Source organism: Lagopus leucura, unplaced genomic scaffold, assembly GCF_019238085.1.
Source record: "Lagopus leucura isolate 7727_CA_CO unplaced genomic scaffold, USGS_WTPT01 Super-Scaffold_100001, whole genome shotgun sequence".
NCBI lineage: Eukaryota > Metazoa > Chordata > Aves > Galliformes > Phasianidae > Lagopus > Lagopus leucura.
The window spans coordinates 45,757,997-45,771,543 of NW_024962262.1; positions in this window are offsets into that span (position 1 = coordinate 45,757,997).

Genomic DNA, 13,547 nt, shown 5'->3' on the forward strand with positions numbered 1-13,547 from the left:
GTGTAAAGGAAATTCGTTTCCTTTCTGAAAATCTCCCTTTCTGGGCTACTAGTGCAAAGCTAGCAGCAATATTAGTAAAAGGGTAAGGAAGAACTTTGAGGCACTGGTAACCACAGAACAAAAGCATAAAAAATCTACTATCTGGAGTAGATCCAACCTGCTTGGTATAATTTGAATTTACAGAATTTCATATTATCTTTTAAATACATGCCTTTAATCTGCGTGGCTACAAATAAAATGAGATGTTGCCTTGCTGAAAACCACTAAGTATTGCCTTCATGTATGTCATTAAGAAGGATAAAAGTAAGGACATTAAGAAAACCTGAAAAGAACAAAATAATCATGTCTTGAAAAATACCCACTGTCACCGAAGAATACCCACTCCACCACTCACTTAGAGCCTTTTAAGCGTGTTTATATAAAGTACACAGGTGTCAAAAGAGGGTGGTATTTGCTGCTTGGCTGTAATATAGGAAAGAACAACGAAATCATTCTCCTATATACTGAATCCAAATCTGAGCTCTTGGGATTGGGATCCCAAGAAATTCTGTGAGCATGTGGCTCTTCTCTTTTCGTCTCTGCTGCCTTCTCTCCCACCCCTAAGAAGGAGAAAGCATTTTTGGATGATGTGAAAGTTTTGGATGCCAGTGATTCAGTGAATCCAATCTTCAACTTTCAGGATTTGGAGACTAGGGAGACACCAGAACTTAGAAGAGCAGAAGTAAAGTCTGCTTTCCTAGAACCGATGAGCCTAATCAAGCATACACATTGTCTCAGTGAAGCCTTCTTCCTCCATCGCTTTCTCCAAAAAATTAAGAGAATCTACCCATTCATCTAAATGTTGCTATTTTTTTTTTCTTTTTTCTTTTTTTTTTTTTTTTTTAATTTTCTTTAAGTATAAAATGAAATATAGAGTTATTGGAGTAACAGAGAGGCTTAATTTTTTTTTATCAGATGTGCATAGAAGACTGTAAGACTTGCATTTATGTAAAGACAATTATTCAATTTCGCTGTAGTTTATGAGGAGAATGGGGAGAGAAGTCTGCAAAAGAAAATAATGTAGTAAAACCTGGCTGCTTAGAGGCTTCTTGGATGAGAATTATTTGTACTGCTTCTAGGAGCAAGGAAAAGACATCTGGGAAGGAGAACATTGCAATATTGAGCCACAGGATCTAATGAAAAGAGGAAACAGTGCAATGAAACACAAAATATTCTGTGCTCCTCAGGCTGAGCTGTGCTAGTGTTATGCTAACTCACTGACTTTTTCAAGCCATGAGGTAGAAATTGGGCTGAATCTTCACAGAGACTTTGGAAATAGATATTTCTTTCTTAGAAGGCAGGTGCAACTCCAGTTAGGCTACCTTCTCTTTGTTATTTGTTTTGAGTTACTGAAGTCTCCAAAAATTAAAATAATTCCACTTAAAAGTCAGTAAAAAAATCTAAATGGTAGGATAGAGATTTTATTTCCAATTCATAAGAAGCATTATACTTCTATATTTTAAACATTTACAACCAGTTAGTTCTACCTTACCATGAGAGACACTGACATTATTTTTTTCTGTTCAGATTTGCTTAATATCTCTGTATTTGTAGACTACAGGCTTACATTACAAGCTGCAAATCACAGTATTTTCTACAATCCATTCAGCACTGTATTTGAGTGTATGAAAGATATAGTTTTACACTGTCTGCACTAAACCTCAGAAGGTGAGCCTAAACTCACAACAAATTCAGGGGCAGATTTAGAAATGATAATTTTTATTATTCTTCATACCATATGATAGATTTCTTTCTACATTGAAAGCATGTACATGGAAGTCCCTGAATTGCAGATTTCCCCAGGAGTTGCTGTATTGAGCTGTGCAACCCATTTCTGCTTGAGATGTTGCCATGTTCATGTAGTTCATGTGAAACAACCATTTTGGAGAGAATGGGTCTTTCACCTCAAAATGAGTAGAACGGTTGCAAAAAAGGACTTTCATTTTCAATAATTTTTGCTGGCCAATCTGGAAAGTTTAATCTTTTTTTCTTTTTTTTTTTTTTTTTCAGCAAAAAGTGTGGTTATCCACTACTGAGAAGTTTCCCATACTCTTATACAGAGTTTTTAACTGCCACTTGTAAGAATTATGGCAAAAACATCCGTAGGAAAAATGCAGTTGCAATTCCTCCATTGTGTTCATGAAAACATGGCAATAGCTTTTCTTTATTATTATTGGTCTAAAAAACATTAGTATTGACTTACAGATGGTCACCTATGCTGGAAGCTTATGAAAGAATCTTAAATTGTGGAAAGATTATTCTAAATTTAGGCAAGCATCAGCTCCCTAATGTTAAAGGTGGAGTCATGCTGCTAAACATATTAGTATTTCTTAATTCAAACACCTGTTCTGCCCGAAAGATACATAAAAAAGCTCTTATTTATTGCTTGCATCTCCATTTCAGATTTAATCTCACTATAAATTCATCTCATGTTAATTTATGTGCAAACAAAGACACACACATTTTAAATATCCGAAATGATGGAAATAAACTTATTTTTAATTTTGTGCTTGTTTTCCATTTGTCAACCAGCAAATGAAAGGACTGAATAAATCATGCACTAATTGCCAGCGGTGCTAAATTTAGTGTGAGATCTGGAATCCTTTTGATCAAAACCGCTGAATATGAAATCGTCCTCAGCTCTCTAGGCAACTTTATCCGCCTTTCTATTCTCCATCTGTCAGTCACCTGGGAATTTGTGAACTATTCCATATGTCAGGCTTGTCAATCACAATGGAATGTGGGAACTATCTGCCTACTGCATAGGAATTCTTGTTAAAAATTAATCTGCATTAAACTAGATGTTCTATATTTTGAATACCATATTGTTTAGTGTTGCTAAACATTTTTACCTATATAAGACTAATAAGAAATTATATTTGACATGGTTATTTGGATATGTTTTTTGAAAGTATTTTTTTTTATATATACACAGGTTTTTTTCCACTAGTTTTGGGACACTTGGGAAATGTTGATTTTATCACCTATTTCAATTGTTCTTAGTTTTCTCAATCAATTCTTTGAGATCTAGAATTTTTGACTCTTTATCAAAAAGTAATATTTATTTCTAAAGAGGAGGTGAGCAGGTTTGTTGCAGCCATGTTTGTCTGGATGAACTTGGGAAAAAAGATTCCCTCCAGTCCCCAGTTGCCCACAATGTGTTGCATTAAAATTGCTGAGCAATTGAACCCAGGCACTTTAAAATGTCTTGTCTCAACATCTACATTACTGAGGACAAACAAGGACATAAATACTTACTTCATCATATGAAATGTTGAAGTTTCTATTTGGACTTAAAAAAACTTAATTAAAAATTCTGGTTTCCCTGAATTTTCCCTGAATCAGTTTAGATACAGCTTCTGATACAAATGGGTGAGCTAGGAACATATTTACTGAATCTTCTGTTACAAATAATCACTGTTGGAACATTTCTGTTAAAATTGAATTCACATCATTTTAACAGGAGTTATCTCCAGTCAAGTGCAATTTTCTTAAAAAAAAAAAAAAGTACTAAAACCAGTTAATGGCATCAAGTAGCCCTTCCTAGAAATACTCCAGTAATTCAGATTCGTCTTTATTTTATTGCATTATATGTAGCTGTGTTCAGTGGGGAAGGAGCACCTCACTGGACAGCTCCAAGGAAGCCTTCAGTGACTTGTTTTGCTATTCCAACCCATTCCCTTATTGCTTTCCTTTTCGCTGGCATATTTTCCAGATAGAGTCACATCCATTGCCTGCAAATTCCAGTGTGCTCTGTTTTCTCACAGCTGAGGTTTAATTCCCCTGAAATTCACCTGGCTTTTCTTGCACACAAAGGGATCACCCACTGAACATGCATTTTGAGCAGTGACTCACACAGTCCACTCAAGGCCAATGTAGCACATATCTGCTTTTAATCACTGCACTGCTACACCAGAAGTTAGTGATACTTTTAACCAGAATATTCTAGTTATCACTGACAGAAAACGTTTGTACTCTGCCTTTTCTACTTCTGTGGCACTAACATTACACAAACATGTCATTTTGGCTTTTAATGTCCTCATTAAAAGAAAATGAAAGCTTATACATGTTTAAACCATGAAATAAATATAAGTATTTCTGTATGACATTTAAAGAAGAGAAAATATCAAAATCAGGTTTCTCCTTCATCTTCGATCCATGGAAGGAATATTTGAAGATGATTTAAAGGATATTTGCAAGCATAACATATCAATTTTTAAGTTATTTATCATATGAAAAGGCAGATATGTAACAGTAAATGAAGTTCCTCAGGTTCTTAATATATTCCTTGACATTTCTAAGTTGGGACCCAAAAATATTATTTTACTACAATAAATAGAATTACATTGTTTTTTTTTTTTTTCTTATTGTCTTCTATCGTATCTCAGTGTATTATGTGCTAATGCACATAAATAATGAACTTAAATTTTTACTAAAATTCATTGTGACTTTGTTATCAATGAAGATCTATGTTTTCTACTTCAGACTTGAGAAGGTCTTGTATATATAGAAGATGATTTCTTCCAAACTTATCAACCAGTTTAACAGAAGTTATTTTGTCCCTTTGAAAACTTTTAATGAATTCTGTTTCAAAGCCTCACTCATGACCTAAGTATAGTTTTAAAATGTCTTCTACGCAGATTTCTTCTTTCTTCTTATATTTTACTTTTGTTCTTTAAAATATTGAATATTTAGACAAAGATCTCAGTTTTGGTCATCTTCTGAACTTTTGAACCTTCTGAAATGTAGGAACTACAAAGATATTTCTGAGAATTTTTTCAGTACTTAGTGATCATGTCAGCAATTTGACTACATTATTCCTCAATGTATGTATGTATAGTATGTGATTCTGAGTAAATGCATGACATTTAAGTAAACCACCACATGCTATATTCATAACTCTGTAACTACATGCAATGCTATCTGAGGGCCACATTCTACAGACTCAGCTCAGAGCCAAACTCAGTCCTCAGGTATTTTTATTTTTTAAATCAGGTAATCAGGCTGAAATTCATGAACTGTCTCTAACGCCATGAAATTCATATTTTTATTACACCCTAATTAGGACTTCATGATGTTCATGATGTTCTGAAGGAACACTGTAGTGCTTGGACAAAAGTATTTTACTGGAGTAACTCAAGGAGGGATACTAAACAGGAGGTTTACTATTTTCCCTTTCAGAGGCTAAGAATTTTTTATCCATCAAACAGCAATCATCGCAACATTTTGCCATTTCACTTGCTCATAATCTTCATGACTTCTATTTGTTGACTTAAACTGAAGATTGATGTGTCTGTGGATGCCTCAGCCAGCTTCTTGTCCAGCTGCTCTTTAAGGAGCAATTAGCAGTAGAAACTGAGCCTCATATTGACCATTTCTAGATGGGCAAAGCAGTAGGAATATACCTTCACCTCCAAATGCTATTTTAGGCAGAACTAGGGCAATTAAAGCTGTATGTCACAAGTGCATATAGGTGACAAAACATTGTCCACTAGGTGACTCAAGAGTTGGCCTAAATTTATATCTGCTCTGAACCTGTTGGATGGTTACTGTAAGCACCATCTATCTCTGTCTCAAACCCTTACTTGCAATTGTAAATTAGTCTTCAGGTCATTTGATGTCATCTCCAGAGTCTGGAGGCTGAGCTCATAAAAAGATCAGCCTAACTCTGCTTGACCAAATGCATTTTAAAACTTAAATATTTTTGACAAAAAGATTGCTCCAACTTTTTTTTTTCTCCAATTATTTTTTCAGTGTAAAAGTAAAAACTTCAAATGCTTCCATAGGTTTATTTTTACTTGCAAAATTATTGAAATGTTTTTAACTCTTCAAGTACTACTTTGAGTTGAGGGCAGGTGCCTGAAGATTCTCAGGCAACACTGTGAGCCAAGCAAATGAGGGACATGATCTGCAATTTCACCTGTTCTGTCAGCAGCTGTCTCCTCCCCTGCAGGCTGCTATGACATGATTGTCCTTTCCTGATATCACTTTCTTCCTCTGACATCACTGTTCTGTCTGAGTAGATTTGGCTCATTAACAAGGCTGAACAGACAACGGATTTTATTTAGCAATTTATATTTAAACTTATATAAAAAATAGACAAATTAAAAAAAGTGTTCTCTACTTTTTAATCCAAGAGATGTACACTTGAAACACATATTTATTTGTATATAGTGTTATCAGTATTTATAATTTTGTATATGTATGTAAATAAGTGGATATGTATACACATGCATGTATGTCTTTTCTATCTCAGTTGTAAAGAATGTGTTATGGTAATACTTTCTCCATTTTTAATTCAGAGCACAACAAAACGTGCCTTCAAATAGTGCATTACAATGGATAAGAGGGTAAGTATGCAGGAAAATTGGCCTACATAAAGCTGAGCAAAGGCAGGTGAATGTGAATGTTCTGTAGTTCCATGACAGTGCCAAAAAAGTCCGGCAGAATGGCATGAGCTGCAAAGGGATTAAAGAAGAGATCAACCAGTTGCAACTTCTTCCTCCTTTGTGTTGCACCTGATCCTGTGTGCAGAAGAATTTCATCTTGCCACTTATTGTAAGAACATGCTTTGGTTGAGGAAATACTTTAATGGTGAAGAGGGAGCATTCTTTACTATCTCCAGACAGACCAGAAGTTTTAGAAAATCTTCCATTTAGGAAAGATAAGAGGAAAAAAAAGATGCTATAATAGGCTAGTCATGTTTAAGCAAATAATTGTTACTCCTGTTCATTACTGTTGAACATCTATAATGGCTGTATCGCCATGTTTGCATGCTTTGAGTATAGCAATTTATTCATGAAACTATTGACTTACCACTAGTTAAGAGAAAACTATATCTATGACACTTCAGCACCTAATATATTTTCCTTTGACAGTGGTGAGACAAGGCAAATATGTTTTAAAAAAGTGGAATAAATTACCTACCTACAAAAAAAAAAAAATATTCTTGAATAGAACAAGATTATACATAGTTTATATCCAGAAATAGAATATCCTACATGCAAATTTGTTTCCTCTGCTTGTTCAGAATAAACATTCTTTCTGCACTTTGAAATGGCATGTTATCTGCATTAAAACCACAAAAATTGCCTAGCTATTTTAAAAGGACATTGAGGTGCTAAAGGAAACAGCTGACAATTCATGTAACACTGCATTCTCTTCCTTTCTTCCCCACTTATTTTCTCCCCTTCTTCCTTTCTTCCTTTCTTGTCTGTGTGTTTCTGTGTGTACACGGTTTTTGTTTTTTGTCCTTACTTATTAGGACAACTGAAAATATAATAATAACCTGCTCTCAAGCATGAAATATCACTAATTGACTATATTCCTTCCTGATTTGCAATCCCACTGTTTACTCTTTTTATACTGTAATCACAACTGAAATTCAGCATTAAACAAACAGCCATCACATTTCTTCTTGATTTTTATCTGTGACACAGACACGCCATACACTTGCAACAAATGGTTAACCTGAAAACTAGGTAATCACAAACAATGCCAAATGTGTTTTACCATGCAAATGTAAAACCTGTACATAGGGGAAATTTATGATTAGTTTTGTTCTAATTTTGATGACCAATGTACATTGAAAAAAATGCATTAGCACTACATTTTTAAACAATTATTTTTTCCCACTTTCTTTGGTGCCTAAAGATGGCTTGAGCCTTCTGCTGTTGCCTAACGTAAATCTCTTCCTGCTTCTTTCCATGATTTCCAGCAACAAGTGTCACTTCAGCTTCTCACTGAGCACAGCTGAGTAGCATCCAGGACAGAGGGGTCTTTCCTAAAGACCACAAGAAGATAGACTTCACTGTCAAAGCTCAGCAGTGATATTGAGCTTCCTTGCTATGAGACATCTTCGACTAAAAATGAATAGACTCTTAGTTCGCTTCCTTCACTGCTCTTGCCTTATGCTTGACAACAGGGATTGTGCCCTCACTGTTGTGAACATTTTCAGATGACAATGACTCGTGTTAATCTTTAGCCCAATGCCAGAGATAGTCCTTGCTGACCAAACAAAATATTTGGCTAAAGAAAATGGCTTGAGCAGCTCTTGCCTTCTCTTGTTATAAGGAATGGACTTACATTCCTTATACAACATTTGAAGATGGAGCTTTTCATTTCCAAACAAACTCTGAACACTGGGCTTTAATGTCAGTGAAATAACTAGGCTCGAAGCTGGCTTATAGCAGCTGTTATTTATTTATTTATTTGTCAACTGGAGGGAAGGGGAGGTTATCTTGTATTTTTTAAAAACACTGGAAGAACACCAAAGCAGTAGTTTGAAAAATGTTACAATGTATAAATAGCACCACTGAGAGCAGAACACAGGCTTTGTTGTGTTATCACACTGCAGATCCAACAATATACTACAGATCCATATTGTCAACTGAAATGGAAAAGAAAAACAGTTCAACAAGAATGCTTCTCAGGAAAACTACCCAATTTACTTGTGTGTGTCTCAAGGCCAAAGCATCTTATCTTTGCACAAATCATTCTTCTGAAGTGAGTAACAGCAATAGTTTTTCAAGTGATTTTCTGTTGTGTGTCATAACAGGCTTTCTATTGATGTTGCCAAAAGAGCCTCTGCCATGATTTTAAACTAGAAAGGAGTATATATATATTTTTGATTCTAAAGGGGAAAAAAAAGTGTTATACCAGATGTATCATCAGTAATAAGCTGGTAGAATCCAAGCAAATACGTGCTCTTTGTATTAGTAATGATGGCTTTTATCCTTTTGCTATAGATTGCAAATGAAAACCCTTTTATTGCCTTGTGTTTTGGGGGACTTTTGAGATTAGTTTTTGAGATTTTGAGATCCAATCTTTCCTCCTCATCCTAAGAAATTAATTCAACCACCAACAATTACTTTTTATTGTGGAACTACTACTTGATTACTCTAGCCAGTGCACAGACATTGGCTCAGTATACAAGACCAATTAAAACAGGAACACTGTCAAGAAAACATAATAATACTTCCTTCAATATATTAGTTACGGTAAATAGCTTACAACAAATCAAAAAGCCACTAACAAATTCTGGGACGGATGCACTGCTTCTGTACTGTAGATAATTAAGTGTTTTGGTGGGAATTTGTTCATAGGACTGATATACAATTAGACAAATTTGTTCACATATCATGTTTCATTGAAGTCTGTATGAGTCTTCTATGCTTGGCAATGGGTCCTGATCCTAGATGCTTTTATGCCTGATTAATTGTCAATATTAGGCAGGAGTTTGCTCATTAGCTCCTAGCGGGGCACATCTCAAATTGCAGTGAGCTCCATTTAGAGATGATATGCTAACTGTTAATAAACTGCACAGCTTTTTTTTCTTTTGCTTTGTTTTGCTTTGTTTTGTTTTGGGGTGTGTATGAATCTCAGCTAGCTGACTATATACATATGCACATGTGGACATATATTATGCATATATACATATATACACAGATACACATACAAACACATGCATCCATACATTTACACACACATCACTGGAAGAATGGAATAAACACAAATTACACCCCTGTAAATAAGTTGTGTCTGCTACTGCTGCTAACTTATTCAGGGCTCCCAAGTGAATAGAAATGTCCCAACGTAAATTTACTGTGTATTATTCATGCTACATTTTAAGTTTTCAGTCTGTCATGTCAACTGCTTTAAATCATATCTAAACCGATGTGCTAAACAGACATCACTTTTAAACAAAAGGAAGTAAATTAAAGAACATCTTGCTGTACCACAGACATTTGTTTTGTATATTCACTTCCAAGGTCTTCATTTCTTTATCAAGAGAGATACAAGGTTGACAGAAAAGCAACTGATAATGCAAAGTATTTTTTTTTTCCAGATCAATTTTGCCTCCTAACTAGTAATAATGCAGTGCTCAACAATTCAGCCACAGTGATAAAATCTTGCTATTCCCAGATCATGAAATGCTTATTGTATTGGAAAGTTAAATTTGCTTTATTGACATAATTGTTTCTGCTCCTAGATTTTGAAACCTCTCCTGATAGGTGAAGATTGTGTGACATTATTAAGAAAAGTCATTGGGCAACAAACACATAGAAATCAACAACAGGTTACAGAATTGAATCAGCAGTTTTCCCACCATAAAAGATTTAATGTGTACTGGGCACTGAAGAAAGAAACAGGGGAAAAGTAAAGAAAACAAAGCAAAACAAACAGTACCTATTTTAGACACATAAGTGAGGGAACATAAGTGTCAAAGTGACAATAAGGTCTATTCTTTAAGCAAAGAGTAGTAAACTAAAACAGTGATGTTGCTGCTTTCATTCTTCAATGGGACAATGCTGCCTCCACATTCTCTGATGCTGTAACTACATTTTAGAGATGACAAGAAGACTTGCATCATGAGATTTTCTCTAGCAGTAAGAATGAAGATTTGGTGCTCAAAATACTCAAACATGAGAAAGATTTCTCTCCCCTCCCCAAGGAATTCCACTAATAATCAAAGATTATGAAGTTGAACCAATAAAATGCTTAGTCCTTGGATTAACCAGTAAGGAATATGGAGATATTCCTTAGATAAGTAGCTACTCAGATCTCTGTTGGAAATTGCAGAAAAAAAAAAAAAATACAGCCACAAAGTTGTTTTGTTTTTATAGGATTTGTCAACTGTTGTCTTCCTCTATCACAAACAGTAGGGCATTAACACACATTTCAGTAGCTTTGGTTAGAAGAACTATCTTGTTTATGATATAAGCAGTTAACTGTGCAGCTTAAGGTTTATAAATTTTCTGCACCTATTAACACCAGATCAAGCATAATTAAAACATGGATATATCAGAGAGAGACTATTGATGTGCCACTCAAACATAACCTTAAGGAAGCAATTGTGTCAGGATGAACTCACGTTGGGCATATATAAAAGACATTTATGTTTCTTAATTCATAAGTATTTGTTTACTTGGGTCTTAAACTTAGGCAGCTCCTACCACACTGCCTGTAGTACCGAAATACAGATTTGTGGTTTTACAAACTATTTTATTATACTTCTACACAAAAATATAAGAAGAGATTTTGGTGACAATCAGAGAAAACATGCCTGGATGGGAGACACACAAGTCTTCACTGGCTTGTTCCTTCAAACTTTTTGTAATAAGAACTGACAAGTTGGGGTATTATTTTGATAAAAATAGCAAGAGAACAGTTCATATCTTTGGAGGAGAAAGCTACAGAGTGATGAAAGTTTAATAAAACAAGATCTTTACAGGCCATGAAGATCTGGAAGAGATTGTTAAAACCTCAATTGAGGTTTGAAGGAAAAATTATGCTAAAGCTGTGACTAACACTTTTGGGACTAGTGGAATTTGCTCAACCATTTATGTTTAAGCATATTCTGAACCATATCCGTCTTAGTTTAAGTCCAAATACTACAGTATTAGGAATTGTTCTCCTCTGAGAAAATTGTTTGTGAAGGAAATGGACAAATTATTGCAAAATGCTTCATGGGAATTGATTCTGTAATCTCTAAAGTCTTTCCCTTCACAAAATCAAAACAGGGTTCCCACATTCAACTACAATGTGAGAACTGAGTTTAGAAATAATGCAGAAGCCTTCCACTTTCCAATCGCTGGTACATTTTCACAGCCCATGGTTTGTTATGAATCAGAATATGTCTCTGCATTAAAAGAGCCATCTCCAGCAACATTCTAAGTAAAATATTTATTCCTTGTGTTTAGTTCTGTCTCAGGACAAAAACTTTTTTGTAATGACATACTCTGCTCTCATTTTCCTGGTTCTTGGGCTGTAAGTCTGTACCATATATGCCGGCATAGTTGTTACATTACGGTCATTGCAACACAAATGAAAAAGCAGAAATATTAACACAATTTCTTCAGGCAAAGAATAAAGTATTGAGAAAGACAAAACATTAGCCCTAAATCTGAGGCTGCTTCAAAAAGCCTTTGGAGAAAAGAGGGATACGTTCAAAAAGAGGATGAGTTCTCTCCATCTTGGCTGGTGGTAAAATAAGCCTAAACGCAACTCCTTGCATGATCAACACTGAAGGATACTTAAAAAAAAAAAAAGAAGTGGCAAGGGTCAAGACTAGCTGAGTCTTTCATCTTCGTCCCTGTTCTTTGCCATTGATTTGTCAACTTGAAATACCAGCTGAAAGATAATGACTGGTCCCCTAGAGGCATAAATGATTTTAAGATGTGAAGGTTACTGCTCCTCACCTTTCTTTTTTTAAAAAAGTGAAAGGTTCTTGAATCAGGTAACCTGTTGACAGCAGATATAGTATTTGGATTACAAGCACATCAGAGAGACATGTTGGTGAATTTTACTTTAAGAAATGGGGGAGAAAAATAAATGGAAAAAAATGTTTCCATAGAACCTTGGCATTTATAGAGTGAAGAACAAGTACATAGTGTTGTTTGAAACAGTTTGATATTTTTAAGTAAACATCAGCAACTAGTCACTAAATGCAACACATGCTCTGATACAGCCAGCTGTACATATTTAGCTAGTGTGCAAGATTTTGAGCTGGAAAAAATTCTCATGTAAGGTAATCTGTGAATCTAACATGACCCCCAGAAGAGAGAAAAACAAAAACTGAAAAAGAGATAAAATCAAATAATAATTAAAAAAAAAAATAAAAATAGATGCAACAAGCATGAGTTTCTTCACCTTTCCAAGGAAAGACCCTTTTGTGATTTGATTCAGCACTAAAAGAATTGGTGAGTGTCCATGCTTATAAGAAACTCTAATAGTAGAAGACTGGAGGGTCCTGATGCAAGATCAGTGCTGAGGAGTGCCTTTGCATGATGAAGTATATTTGTTATTACTGAATGTTCCTAATAAACCATGTTTCCAGACTACCTGAGTACAGCACAAACAGCAGATAAACTCCAAACATACTAAAATTTAACTAAACTCTATTACAATATTATTTAATACCAGCCTTCTCTGTCTACCTAAGTGATTAAGAAGGATTAGCTGCTACTAACAGCAGTCTATGACAAGAAACACCAATGTTTCTTCAAATGAGAGGATTCCAGAAAAGAATGAATAAGAATAAAAACAGTTGTTGAAGTTAATTCTGTGGTGAAGCTTATCAAAATAGTCATCCAGTTATAGCAAAATTCAGTTCATACTCAGGACTTCACATACCACGTTTCATGTCAAGAGAGATCTACCTAGAACAATCTCAGAAAACCTTTTACTTGTTGGAAGTGAGAGATGGTTGACAATTACATAAGATTCTTCTTTCTTTTTTTTCTTTCTGGTCTTGTTAGCTTCAAAAATTATCATAAGTGATGGACAAAAGTATTTTTTCTATAGAAAAAAGATCAACAATGGTTACATTTGGAAAGATCAGAGACTAATGTAACTTAAGCTGTACAACATGTTAAAAACTTTTTGTATTGTAAATGGAAATGGAAATGAAAATCAAAACAAAAAATACTGGTAGGAGGGGAAGGAATTGAAATTATGTCAGATAGGAAAAATCCTCCTTGTAATATTTCCCAAAATCATTATAACCA